Source organism: Triplophysa dalaica, chromosome 4, assembly GCF_015846415.1.
Source record: "Triplophysa dalaica isolate WHDGS20190420 chromosome 4, ASM1584641v1, whole genome shotgun sequence".
NCBI lineage: Eukaryota > Metazoa > Chordata > Actinopteri > Cypriniformes > Nemacheilidae > Triplophysa > Triplophysa dalaica.
In genome coordinates this window covers 11463426-11478149 of record NC_079545.1, presented here as the reverse complement: position 1 = coordinate 11478149, position 14724 = coordinate 11463426, and the positions used below count along the sequence as shown (strand labels likewise).

At 40.9% G+C, this 14724-nt stretch overlaps 1 protein-coding gene across 3 annotated transcripts in view; it reads left to right on the top strand.

Moving 5' to 3' along the window:
• Nucleotides 1–2774: 2774 nt before the first annotated feature.
• fam222aa (family with sequence similarity 222 member Aa) overlaps nt 2775–14724 on the top strand; it is a 51190-nt gene continuing 39240 nt past the window's right edge. The window contains exons 1-2 of one of the 3 annotated variants that reach the window (XM_056745871.1): nt 2775–3012; nt 3726–3780. The gene's annotated coding sequence lies outside the window, so the exon portion shown is untranslated. Of the gene's footprint in view, nt 3781–8453; nt 8474–14724 lie in introns of those variants that run through there. The other 2 variants (XM_056745870.1, XM_056745872.1) reach the window with 2 other exon arrangements.

Below are 14724 nucleotides of genomic sequence, written 5' to 3'. Positions count from 1 at the left end.
CAGGAGGACTATTTAAATATTGGGAGATTAAGAGCACAATGGTGCCTTACATTGTGTCCTAACCAGGTGCGATGCGACGTGTTTCCATCGCAAGGTAATTTGTCTGTCCACACTGAATCGCTGATGTTATGTACATTAAAGGCAACGTGTCTGGAAGGATGGGAATTGCATGACTGACATAAAGAAAATAGAAAAATGATAGCTTGGGTCATTTGTAATTATGTGGTTTCTACTTGGATCAATACAATTTCTCGAGGTAAAATGTTTTTCTGTTTAAATTGTGTCACATAAATGGGTGCACGTAACTAACTGCTGACGTGTCACCGATCTTCATGGAAAATATACATCTCTCTTTAACCTTTACTGTTCTGCCTGAGGCCATAAAGCAGAAAAAGTCACCTGCGGTGGTTTGTGTGTGTGTGTCGTGTGTGATACCTGTGACCCTAAACCTGACTCCCTATTTCTCAATCTCATCAGATCAAATCAGCAGGGTTTTTTCAGCCTGATATCTATTTGCCCTTGCCCTCCTCTGTGCACTCCATCATCACATTGCCCTCTCAATCTCCCTCTCTCTCGCTCCCTCGTTCTCTTTCTGTGTCCTCTGACCACCTGACACCTTTTCAGATCCTCCCGTGTTGGCAGACAGCACACGTTTCACCTGGCAGCGGAATTCAGTGATCCAGCCATATTGATGGCAGATAAATCAATGTTATCTCTTTTTCCCATGCCTCTGTTTCCATCGATTTCTCTCTGTTACCTTGGTGTTTGTGAAGAAGAACCTCGGTCAATTAAACTGCCTTACTTCGTCCAAGGAACAAACAGAAATGCAAGGCGAGGACTCCGGAAGGGACAGAACAAATGTTATTTAGAGTAGAGCAAGATCAAGGAAATAAAAGAGTTGCTTCAATTTCGACTGAATTTTCTAATTTCAAGTGACAGTTTTATCAGAATGAACAATTTATCCAAAGCATTGATGACACATTTTGCCATTGTGCATCTCAGAAGCCGGTGAGTCACTTAAATGCTATTTCCCGACCATCTTCCTATTTAGTAAAATCCCATCAATCACAAAGTGAAAACTTGTAAGTATGCTTCACTCCTACTCATCTGTTGATTTAAAAACTAAACTGTAATTAAACACAAAAATCAATAATTAATTATAATTTAAATTTAAATAAATATTCTGTACACTCTCAATCACAGCAGTGGTTTCATAACCACAAATAGCCTATTATTATGGGAGACTGTTGTCACATTTTATACTGAATAAGTGAATATTTTGTCTTTTGTGACAACTTGTCCCATGGTGTTTTGCCCCAAGAGGCAGGTTGTCATACTAGTACTGTATATTCTATTTAACTGTCTATTATACGTTTTTGGCAAACGATAAAATATTAATAGTTGTAATGTATAATGTAATGTATTTTTATGACAAATAGCATCATAGTTGACCTTAGTCTAAATGTAGACCAAAGCCACTGTGTTTTAATGACATAGACCCATCATTGTTATTTAAGCGTGAAACATGGAATTCACAATATGTATTAATACAGTTTTACATGGTTTTGAACGAACAAAACAAACAACTGCAAATCTGCAAATATTTGCGAAATAATGCAAAATAATCTGCAAATAATGAGGTGTGAAGGCAAATGTACAGTTTACATGAGCTGTTCCTCTTTTTCTTTCGGTTCTAATCTACCTCATATCAATTATAAAATGATTTGATTAAAAACTGAAAAGGTCTTCATATTGTGCTCAAGACAGTGTGTGTTTATGCTTGGTTGATTTCAGATGTGAAAGGCATAGAAATGCATTAGTCAGAGCTGCAGTCTTCTGTCAGAATCTTTCCTCGGGTCATTCTATAGTATCAAGCCTTCTATATAATTCTGATCTTGTCAATGTCAAACTCACTGAAGCTTAAGGTGATTTGAGATGGATGGTAGTTTTAGAATAGAATAGAATAGAATAGAATAGCTTTCATGAATTGCCCTGAGTCTGCATTATTAATCCTAAACCGGTCTGTGTTTTGTGTTTCTTTCATTTGCACTTGCTGGTAACTATGCAATCTCATCTCATTGAGAACAATTCACTGGTAATCAATTGAGCTCCAGCTTTGACATGCATGTGGGAGAACATCTTATCTGTTGATTCCATAAGCAGATGACTCGACTAACATTCTGTTCGGGTTTGCTCAAGTTTGATTAAAGTGGACGCAATTTGCAACAAAGATTGAATGCGAGCAGTCTGGATGCATGAGGGCGCATAAAACTAATGAATTATTTATGCTCCAGACAAAACAAATGTGTCAAATGTCATATCATACTGGATAATTTCCCACTGGCTAAAAAATGGCATTTAAAATGATCGTAGTTCTCAGGAAATGCTATATATTTGCACATTGTTGCTATTATTATTTTGTGATTTTATCATGACACTAATTGTAGAATTTAATGAGTTGTACATTTTACAAGAGTATTATTTATGCAAATAAAGAGTTCCACCATTATTTGTTGCTAAAGGCGAATATAAGATGACCTGTGGTAATGCTATTTCCAGTCTCACAAGATCAACGTTCTGTCCCTTAGTATTTATAATCTTGCAAATAACAAACGTGCTTTCTAATATGACGTCTGGACGCTGACAGCGTCCCCGTGGTAACAACCCTCAATTACCCATGATTGGCCGACCCGTGGGAATATTTAAATTCCCCTGTGCGCTGATTGGCTGGTGGGCGGTCTGTGGAGCTGTGAGAGCCTGCACCGTTCCGGGTTATTGTCAGTCTCGGCAGCCCGGCGCAGGGGAGAGGCGCAGTGCCTGTGATCGTTTAACAGAGCCGCGGAATATAGACAATTTATTAACGTATGCTCGTTAATTCTTTCCTGACGTCATTGTGAACAACAACCGCAGGCATCGGAATGCTTCAGAGGATTAATTAAACGGACATCGGAGTTGAAATCGCGACTGAAGCTTTCCGAGTCAGGGGATGAAGAGAGCCGCTGGAAGTGAACGGTGATTTCTCTTCTCCTGGATTAAACGGCGTACATCCAATACCCGCACCTGCTCTACAATTGAAGGAATATCGCCTTAAACATAACAGGGGCTTTACAGTATGTTCCGTGATGAAATATTATAATTGATTGTAGACGCCAAAGTCCGTTCGCTGTTTGGATTTAAGGACATTCGCGAATCGCAGTTTATTTAATTGGCGAAGCACTTATTTATTTATCGAATGCGTGTCATCAGAATAAACTGTCGTTTTTACTGGAGTTTGCAATTTCCTATTTAGCCTTACTCGGAGATTAATCCAGTAAGCACACGGGTAAAACATCCTGAACGATTGAATCATTTACGGTTGTTCAAAACGCAGTTAACGGAGCGCAGTTGACACGGCGGTTTTTTTTTTGTTGGGAACATTTCCTCACTTTGGTCCGCTAACGTCTTTAACAAGAAGACAGATCGGATTCATTAAAAACACGATTTTTTACAAGTTATTTTACAGCAAATGAAAATTTCCCAGCGGTCCAGCAAAAGAGGCTCTTTTTGGCTGACTTTTTACGCGCATTTAAAACACAGATAAAAAGGAAATAAACTTTATAACAAATCGACAAAATCTACCAGGGATTACACATCTTTGCTTCACCTGAGGACAGAATGAGAGTTTGCTGATTTTATTTAATTTTTAACCTCATTCTGCTTTTTCCATCGCTACGTCGTTCCCACAGACTCGTCGGCACAAACCTGCATGGACATCTAGTCAGCACCCCAGAGCGATTTATGGTAAAAAAAACCCTCCTTATTTATCTTATACTTAACCATTTAATGTTCTTTTTCCTAATAACGACATTGCTGGCTTTTAGTGTCCAGCTCTCATAATTAAATAGTCTTTATATCAGTAGTGTGTACGTAGTTGATTACCGTCGTTATTGAAATATAGCGCAACAACTACAGTTTCTGCGCAAATAGCGTAGTTTTGTCGGTTATGCATTATTCTGTTATCTATATACGGAGTTTTCTGTCAATATTTATGCCAGTTTATTGCAAATACCTGAGTTTAAGAGTATCTGCTTAGGAGCAATATGGTTACCAAGGTCCATATTTGTAATAAGTATAAAATACAAAGATTAAACGTGTTTTAAGCATTTTTAAATTAAAAAGTTTCAACTACGCAGAACCTGTGACAGCAACCAGAAGGTAACGTAACAGGCTCGCCTTTGACTGGAGTTTTAGATTAGCTTCATTTGAATAACGCTCTCCTTCTGTGGCCATATAATCTTGTGAAGTGACACCGGGTGGGTTTATAGTAGAACATACACCTTTGTTTCAAGGTTTTACCTGCAATAAATAAAGGAAGTGCCGTAAAAATGGAGGTGTCGGGCACTAAATGGCCCCAGGACAGGCTTTGATGTGCGCTATGGGTGTTTTAAAGAGTGCGACAGGATGAATGCTCTGAAAGCATAAAATCTGGTTACGGCATGATGGCAGGCAGGAGAATCTGTATAAAAGGTGTGAAAGTCTTTGCAAGCACCCTCTCGTTTTAGTTTCGCCGCCGAGTGTATGCAACGATTTGCTTTTGGTCAAGAAATGGAAATGCTGGTGCAGGAGCTTAGTGGTTGATCTGGTCTGGTAGGTAAAGAATGGGCTGTAGATTCGAACCCCAACAGGGGTAATCCAATGACTGTGTTTGTGTCCCTGGCCTGAGGCAAGACGCTTAACCTGAGGTTGCTTAAGGGGACTGTCCCTGTGTAAAGGGTGGATTATAGCAAGCAAATGGAAAAAAGGTTATTTGGTTAAATGGATGTGCGGTTAGTCGTCACAACAGGCTTCTCACGTGGCACTATTATCCTCACACTCAAACGTGGGCTTTCGCCATGAATTGTTTGCAGTAGCAAGCATTTTCCAAGAACTGCCGCTTTGCTTATCCCGTCTCTTTGAAATCTAATCAGTACTCTTTCAGGGACGCTGGCTAAAGTACAGCCCAGGTTTTATTTGTTTGTGAACACAGGTCAGTTGGTCTAAACAAATTGTCCTTCCCAGAGACTTTAACCCATCAAATGGCAGAGTTTCTGAGATTAAAAGGATAGTCAGAAAAAGTGCTCGTTTTTGAGATGTTGCTGTGTTCCCAAGAATCAATGTCACAACAGCTTTGGAAGAATTGAAGTGTTTAGATGTGGGTTGTTACATACTTTTTAAACAAATGCGAGTAGTTTCCCATTGCAGGATAAGCAGCCGTTTGGACGAAACCTACTGTAAATGTGCATATCGATCGTCAGGTTAGACCTTAGTTTAAATTTCTTCCTATACATCACAATGTAAGTCTCGCGGCCCCCCCTTGTCATTTCTCCACTCTTCTGACTAATGCGATTGCCCCCTGCTCCACGGTGGACGTTCCACTCTGCAAGTCATCACTCTGGAGGCTTAGTGCTCTGGCTCTTAGCTTGGATCCAGCATGTGGCCTTCCTCAGGGCCTGGCAGCCTCATTACCCCAGCAGAGTCCCTCACTCTGAGGGCTGCGACTCCCTCCACCCGTGGAGACGGCACCTGTCAAGGAGTATGCTCACCACTCTATTGAATAAAACATTCGGTGATGTACGAGTGGAAAGGTTCACCTCCGGGGGCCAGAGTTGCCTCATTTCCTACTCGTGCTGCACATCCGTGACCCGCTGAGCAAATTGGCCCGGTATTAGCTCTGTGGCTCGATCTCACCTAAACAAATAGAGCTTCCAGCATAATGCTAATCTCGGCTGAGCCGAGCATGTGGGGGGGAGACGGAGAGATAGCTGTTGTGGAGATGGTATGGTCTAATATTTAGGTCACTGAATGGCGTTAAAGTCGATTCTCATTTTTCTTAGCTTATTAAATTTTTCTAGTTGTCAGTTTCTTGTTTTGGTTTACTTTTTTCACATTTATCTTAGTCACATTTGGAGAATCATTGGTTTTGGGTTTGCGTTGAGCGGTGCAGTATAGTAAGCTTAACAGAGGTAATTATGAACGGCTTTGCAACTGATGTCAAGATGTTTTGGAAGAATTGGGTACTGAAAGCCACCCAAAAACGTAATTTATTTTATCACCGTCAGCAGAAAGCTTTCTCTGTACGGGGAAACGCAATTTGGTTGCAGTTCAACCTCCACCGACTGTATTGAATGAGAAAGATCTTAGTGTGATTAAATCAGGAGTGAATTTCTGAAGTTAAGCTCGCACCCGTTTTACCGTTTCTGCCCTCCCTGCAGATGTTGATGGATAGTTTAATTTTGGAAGGATATTATTAAAGAAGCACGCACTGTTCATTTGAATATAGAGATAAATGTGCAGATTGATTGATTGATGGCCATGGGGTGAAATCACTCAACCGTTTTCTTATTAAAACGAGAGCCAGGAGAGAGAGCGAGGACTTCTTTTATGAATATTGTTATATTGGTAAAACTTTAATTTCCTGCTTTTTATATTAATCTACGTTTTCCTATAATATCCTAACCAGTATTGTCCCAGTAAAGATTTTTGGTTATGTAGTTAAACCTGAAGCGTAACTGAAAAACAGCAGGATATTTCTCTGTGGAAATCAATAAAAGTGAGGGGAAAAACCACCAGCTGACACACAAATGCTTTTTTTCTATTCTTCAAGTGTAAATAAGCTTTTACAGTAACACAGCTTTTAAAGCGGCAGTTGACACATGGCCTAAAACAAGCATTCTTGCATTTCACCCCTTTTCTTTTCCCGAGGGGCGTGTGGCAGGATTAGTTGGATGGATGGGGTGGGACATGGTGCTTGAACTTATCTCTCTGGAGTGTCCAAACAGTGGGTCATTAGGAATCAACCTCTCTCTCTCTCTCTCTCTCTCTCTCTCCCTCTCTTCCATAGCTCAGGGCAAAGTCTCTTTCTCATTCTAGTTTTCTCATATGACTGCTTGATTGAAGTGTAATGGGTTTGTTTGTTTGTTTGTTGTATAGTACATGTATAAAATGTATACATTTTTGTTTCTCAGCATTTTGTTTTGTTAATGCATAGAGGTCATTGCCACACAAATGCTTGGTCACTCTGTGTTTGTCTGATCTTGAGGTTCAGTTGAATTTTAACAGGTTAAAGGGGGGTGAGGCAAGACCTGATGCCGACCTTGTCCCAGATTCAGCTGTCGCCCATAGTATTGTTCAAAATGGCAGCTCTGATGTCCGCACGCCAGCGTGAAAAAAGTGTCTAAACTTGCTTGTTCATTTTGCCTTCACCACCAGAATTGTTCTCCTTCATTTTGTGCATTTTTGAAATCACTGGTACTTTGAAAAATGAATAGACCAATTTACTGCAGCTGCTGCGAAATATAGAATAAAAAAGCGTGTCAAAAGAAAATGTCTTTGTTGGTTTTGAAAGTGCGGTGAATGGAGTGTGAATGCTCTCGTGTCTTTGCTCTCCTACAGAGCTCCTTCTGCGAGTATTGAGCGCTAAGGAGGTGCCATTGTTCCGGAAGATCTATTATATCTGTGCCCCTGGTAATCCGCAATTCCAATCCTCTCTCCCCCACTTCGTTCCCCGAGCCGTTTGTACAATGCTAATGTTCCCAACATCTGTTAACGTGCAACACCTGCGGTGGAGACTGTTTGATTTTCTTCTTTATGGCATTCCTTTCTCCACTGTTGCTACATGAAAGGCTTAGCCTGAATCGCTTTCGTAGGTGATATTGATTAAAAGTGTCAGGATGAAAATCCGATCATGGAACGGGTGATTTTCCTGGTCTAAATGGAATTTTAGGCTAACGCATCTTGTTGTTGTTTACTTGACCTTTGCTTCGCTGTGGTTTCAATTTCGCCAGCTTTACCCTTATCCAGATGAGACCGCAAGTCGTTTGATGATGATTTAGCCGTCCCATCTCTGACACCTTGGCAGATTAAAGGAGACTATGATTACTCAACGTATTAGACGTCTGTGCTTTCTTAGCTGCTAAAATGTGAGCTGTTCGTCTTGTTCGTTTGACCTTCCATGTTACAATAAAAGTGAGGCAGAGTGAGGACAGTTCAACCCAAGTTGTCTCTTTTGAGGTTTAGCCTCAAACAGTTCAAAGTCCCGTCAAACTCTCTTTGAGCATCTGAGGGAGCTGTTTTATCATCTATTTAGAGTGAAAAAGATACCTGTGGACATGTTTGTCATTTTATGGTTCTGAGAACAGAAGAACGAGAGATTAAATGGTGTTTGAATTCAGCTCAACGCTTCTGAGCCTTCAATAAGACGTCCGCTCTGCCTCATAGCTAATCGTGCTAGCGAACAGGAATCTTATCAATGTCGCTGTCTCTGCGCAGACCGCGAGCTCATAGAGCTCCTTTGAAGGGCAAATTGTTCTTCCTTAAAAAACAAACGCCTGTGTAATCGGCCTCCTGGGCAGATTGATTTCCTGCTGGTGACAGTGGGGGATGCTGGGAAGAGGTCCCGCACATTTCTCCTGAAGGACTAAAAAGTTGACCAGAGCATCAATCATTGCGAGTTATGGTGAGTGTGTTTAAAATAACTTTTTCTGTGGAACTCATAGGGGGTCCTGTTTTTTCTTGTAAAAGGAACAGTTCAATTTCAATGAGTTATACTGCTTCTTGTTTTCAGTTACTGAGGTAGCACTCGCTTCACTGTTGTTTCTCTGCCAGCATAATTCAACGAAATGCTTTCAGGGCGCCTCAGTTATGTGCTCTTGCAGATATCTTAGTTCTTTCACCCATTTTCGCAACAAATGTGGACAATATCCTCACTCGCATACCCTCCCGTGCTTCATTTCATCATTGTGTCGCCCTGTAATGAAACCGCTGTTGCAAACCAAGGCGTTTAGACAACATTTCTGATCAGCGCTTTAAGGGATAGCTTAAAATTAACATTTTTGGTTATTACCCTACCAGACCAAACCTCTTTAACTTTTGGTTTTGAGGTAACTGTGTGATTTCATTATTTACACAGCACTTTTTATCATTTTTGGCTATATTGTGGATATACTGCTTGTTTATGTTTCCAATGTAGACTTTAACATTTGCATCATTTTGTTCACACAAGCGATGTATCTCTCATGGCTCCAGACCCTTACTTTATCCTGGATCAGCAGGATACGTTCCTGACGCCCGCTAAACTATATCAACCATGTCATGATAAAGAACAGTGTTGCATGAGCATATGGCCACTGATAGGTTGTGACACATGCAGAAGATATGGGTTTACAGTGGGCCTGATGTTCTCACTGAGTGGAAAGTTCTCCTAATCCCCCGGAGGATAAAACAGTCTGGAAGTCAAATCTCAATTATCCCACTGGCAGTTGGTCATCAGTTTATTCTCCCTATGTAGTGCTATTGAAAGGGAGATGGATGCATAGCCAAAGTTCTGTGAAAACTGAAACTGATCTGATTGCTGCTGTGTATAAACATCCTTGAATAGACGTATTTTCAACTCTATTTACTAGCGATATTGGCTGGCAGAGGGAGTGACTAATATTGTTCTCCCACAGCGCTCCTGGGCCTTATTTATTAACGTTGTAGTGGGCAGCCTTTAAAGTGGGGGTTGAAATTGCGTGCTCGCATTTCTGTTCCTGCGTATTAAGGCTATTAAAACATAGTGGGAGCCGTAGACTGTGACCTGTTTACAGATCCCGTTTAGTTTACTGCCAGGGAAAATGGGTTTTGTCATGCAGCGCGGTTCAAAGTTTAACACGTTTAATTGCGCTTTTAACCACAGCTGAAAATAAAGTTAAAAGCAGCAGTTTATTTTCCTCTTTTCGCATTCAAAGGCGACAAAGTGGGTTGCGTAAATCAAGATGGTGACAAAGAACAGTGTCGTCGCTTGCGACTTGAATAGCCCTCACACACACACAGCTCTAAATGTGTTAGTGCAGGCTGTGTTTCCGTTGAAGCTGTTAGTCAACTCTTGTAGTGTTGCTGAAAGGTAATGAAATTTCCAGCGACTGCAGGAAACAATGCCTCCCGCCTTGCCCACGTGCGATTAGCAATCCCACATCTTGGCTGGCAACTTCACGCTGCGTCCTGGGAATGCAACGGAGATTAATAAACTCTGGAGATTTCTATCACGTTTTGCCAGGCACGGACGTGAGGGCGCCAACGTCGTTCATGGGTCAGAATGCAATGTTTCACACCCAGACACCCTTTCTGTAGGTTTTGGATAGGAAAAAGGCTCATTGGTCTTTTTTATTATCGTTAAGAAACAGTAGGGAACAGCCAAGCATGCACACCTATAATGTAACTCCATTTTTTCCTGTTCAGCACACTGTATGCTGAAGTTTCTTCCATCTTCGGCCAGTGTTATTGCTCTTGTCCAACGGTTCTAAACCAACAGTGATATTAGGCCCTCGGGCGTCTACTTTTCTGCATGCCTTCCTCCACTGGAGCACAGGACGAAAGCCGGACACACACACTTTTCCACCCAACCTTCCCGCTTTATTACCTCCTGCCTGCTGTTGGAATTACTTTCCTCCCTCGAGTGAGCCGGGCATAGGCGGCTTTATTGTGTTAACCTATTTGTGTGTCAAGAGCGATTGCGCCAGTCTTTATCACTGTTTGTATACGGAGGGGTGGGGGAGGTAGAGTAGGACGGACGGTCGGTCACCTCGCACTCCTCTGGGGGATAATGACTAGTTGCCAAGCAATTTTTAGCCACCCCCAACCCTTCATCCATAGTAATCACTTTTATCTCTCAGAGATGTCATGTATATTTATAAGTCCAGTCTCATGCTATGAAACCTGCCTAATCGTTTGTTTCATTGGGCGAGTGAGAAGCCGAGCGTCTAAAGACCGCCCTGTTTGTTAATCAAAATGTTTTTTTAGCTCCTTCAGTTTGTCAGAGCTGATTTATAGAGAACTTATATCATGTCTGTTTGCTTTCTGATATGCCCCTCTCTTTTCTATCATAACTTAGAGGAAAATGTGTTTTTGAGTTTATATGGTGACAATTTTTGAACACTGTTTACTATACTATACTATACTGTTATATATATAATTATTTTATATATTAATATTAATGTTTATAAAATAAAATAAAATAGCATAATAAAGATTTATCTGTTATCTATATTTTTTTGCTTTCATAGGACACATTTAACATTTATTTGAAACTACCCATGTAGAGCTGTAAAGCTTTTCCTGTGCCTTATTTGCTTTTTAATGTTGATCATTTATGGCATGCATTTACTTAAAACCCTGAATGAACTTCCTCCCATGGACCTTTGGCCCTTAATATACCAACAACCCAGCAGTGATGAGGACATGTGATATGCATGCTCTTTGCTCATTGGCTTACTTGTTGTGTTTTTTTGTGCTCTCTTACTTTTATTAGCATTTTGATTGAGGTGGTGGAATTGCTGACCCTCCACAGACTAATGAATTGCCTGCACTGCTTAAGGGAAATGAAAGCTTTGGCAGATATGTTTGGCCCGAAGCCGAGTGTTTTATCTGTAGACGTCCCTTGCTGAGAACGTAGTCTAACCCAGCCTTTCAAACGAGCCTTTATTGTTTGTAAAATCCCATGTTTGCTACCCGCATCCTCTTGTGTGCACGACTGCACGTGCATGTGTGTTTTTCTTATGTTACCATCTGCGTCCGACCCCAATTTACACGTTAGCTTTTCCCGGCGAAAGTCATTGATGTTCTTTTATCCCACGTCAAGTTTCAAGCGTAATTTGTGTGCGGCCAATTATCTCTCAGGCTTTGAAGACTTTCCTCTCGCTTCTGCAGGTTGGGATGAAAAATTAATTTTGAGCTTCCCCAGAGCCTCAAAGCCCAAATTAGATTCTGATTTAAAATCAAGGATGCCTTGCTTTTAATTTGACATTTCAGTTTTGATATTTTTTCTGGGCTTAACGCCTTAATTGGAGTTTGAAGCACTTCAGTGATGCTGAAATTAAATTCCTCTTTTGTTTTATGCTTGAAATAAAAAAATTTGCCTTTAAAACGCAACAATTCTGAGGGTACTATGTTGTTTGTGTGGACCTATTTCAAGTTTAGATAGCAGTCTAGTTATGGTAATGGTTTCCGTCTGTCTGGTGTTTACACAGGGTTGCATGCGCGAGTTATTTGTTATATTGACGGGTTCAAGAATATGGTTTAATTATTGATAAATAGAAGTATTAACTCTTTGACTCTTGATGGTTCAATGTTTTTTATCGGCAAACAATATTTCCGTTCCATTGAGAAACATTAGGGAAACATGGAGGCAGGGCTGGTTTGAAAGTAAGCCATCATCTTTTTTGATACGTGTTTTTAAAAAAAAAGCAGTGTCGCATCAAAGCAGCAGGACTTTTTTGGAAACCTGCAGGCGACGGATGTGATTTTTGGATGGCTGGGATGTGTGCGAGTTCTCCTCATCCTGTCCCTCGCTTAAGCGACTCGGCGTTGATTCCGTGGGATCCGTCTGCGAGAACGGCTGTGACAGCTCTCCTGTTCATGGAGTTAGAATTCAGACATGCTGAAAAGACAACACGCACGTTCTAACCTCCCATGTGTGCCTCCTCTGGAACATCTGTCCAGCTGTCAGCCTGTCTCAGCCAATCAGATTGTGCTTTGGGCAGTAGCTGTGGAAGTGTAGTCAGTGTGTGTGTGTGTGTGTGTGTGTGTGTGTGTGTGTGTGTGTGTGTGTGTGTGTGTGTGTGTGTGTTTGTGTCTCTCTCTCTGAGGAATATGAGAGTGTGTTGGAGCATTGCTCTGTGCTTTTACACCAAACATGCATGCACACACTCCCTCAGTGCCTGTTTACCATTAATGTGCAGAGATGTGAAGAGCAGATGGCACCTCATTTTTCTCTCCTATGTTTCATGTTTAATTCCATTTTTTAAATAATCCTGTCAATTCACATGGTTTTCATAGCAAAGAAAAGAGGGGTGTGTTAGGAATTGTATGTCGCAGAGAAACAATGAGGCAATGACATTTTGTCTGACTGGCGAATAAACTGGTATCTATATATTAATGATTCCTAATGAGTGATAACGTGTAACTGAGGTAACATTTTTACGACATAAATAATGTAAATTTGACTCAATCTATAATGCGTTTTTGGACGCATAGTTACAAACTGCATCATTGAACTATACTATATATACCAAACTGCACATGTAAAATGGAGAGTGAATGCAAATGAAAAGGCTTTTGTACATTTGAAACAAAGAATTCGGTACATGCTGTATGTTACATTTGTATCTGACTTTTTTGTGTTACTTTCAAGTTTCTTTTGTATTTAACTAAAAATACTTTGTGATATAATAATGATAAGCAATTTAATCAAAATGTACGTGTGAGTAAATCTGATTTTGAACCTCTTCATTGAATCAATGCTAATGCGATGCTAACAAATTGAACGTTCGGATTAACATTATTATGTTTTAGTCACCCAAAATATGCAGTTATGCAGTAATGTAGTTTAAACAAAATGTTGTTTGTAAGTTGAATTAGATAAAGAAGTTGTCTAATAGTTGTAGATAAAAATTGTTAGATAAAAGTGTCATAAGTGTATTAGATAAAATCTGTTTTGTTCTTTTCTCATTGGACCCTATATCCTCCAAAAGGAACTTTTTCCTTTCATTTTTTTTTCTTCATCAGTCCATGACTGTAACACGTTCTCTTGAGTTTATTAGTGTGTCTCTTTGTTGTTTTTAACCTCTTTCCCCTCATGATGCGACCTCTCCTCAACGTGTACTCTTGGCTGTTAGATCATAACCCTAATTCTCGACTGCTTTTATAAGAGAGTCCATCCTTCATCAGTGGACAGGATGAAGCTTCAGATAAAGGAGGAGAATTCTATTTATGTCTGCCTGTAAACAAAGTCACAGTGAGGGAGAACTAATGGCCTGGAACTGACGAGAGCCTGCAGGGATATCTCAGTCTCCCCCCCCCCCCCACTCTCTCCCGCTCTTCCCGTCACCCTCTTTTCTCCACTCCCTGTATTCGTGGTGGTGTAGTAGATGAAGAATCGGGCTGAAAGGACCAATGTTGAAGCCGTCATTTTTCTGATACGAGTAGAAAAGCTTTCAGGTCTGTAAAAGAGCGAGAGAAAGAGAGACCAGAATCTGAGAGACCGTAGGGAAATTTCTCCTGGGAAGCAACTGTGCAGCGAGAACAGCTGTTCGAAATGTTTTCACTCTCTTTCTCTTCATATGTCTCGCTTTCTCTGTCTTTTGCTTTTAAGCTTTTGGCCCCAAATTCATTGCGCATGAAACAGTAAAGATAGGCTTTTACATATAGATGTTCGACCTGTGATTTTGTTTTGAAGGACATTTGATCTTTGCAACCCTCTTAAAATGTTTTTAAAGATTGACTGGGCGAAATGTGGGATCGCATGCTCAAAGTATTCTTTGATTGGTCCCACTTGAATTGATCAAACTTTAACGCATTGGTTTTTAATGGTGTAATTATCATCTTTATTTATGAATGACGTTTGATGGACGCTTCCTGCGCGATGACAGCTGCTGGTTATTGGAGAGCGGTTGATTGATCCACACTGATGGAGCAGACAAGCCGCAAAACTTTTCCATTGAGCCTCGCAACGCCGGGCCCATTCTGTTCTCTCTCTCTCGCGTGCGAGTGACAGACTCGCGCCGCGTATTGAAACGGGAATTGTTAAGCAGACGTTCGGTGGTAACGCTTTGTGTAGTGATTGAAGGACAGAGATTCAGCCTTCTCTGCAAAACTTGAATTCTGTGAAAACGCGTCCCCTCCCATGCTCTTCACGGCGATGCGTTCGCTAACCCCGGTGACAAGCAAAACGCT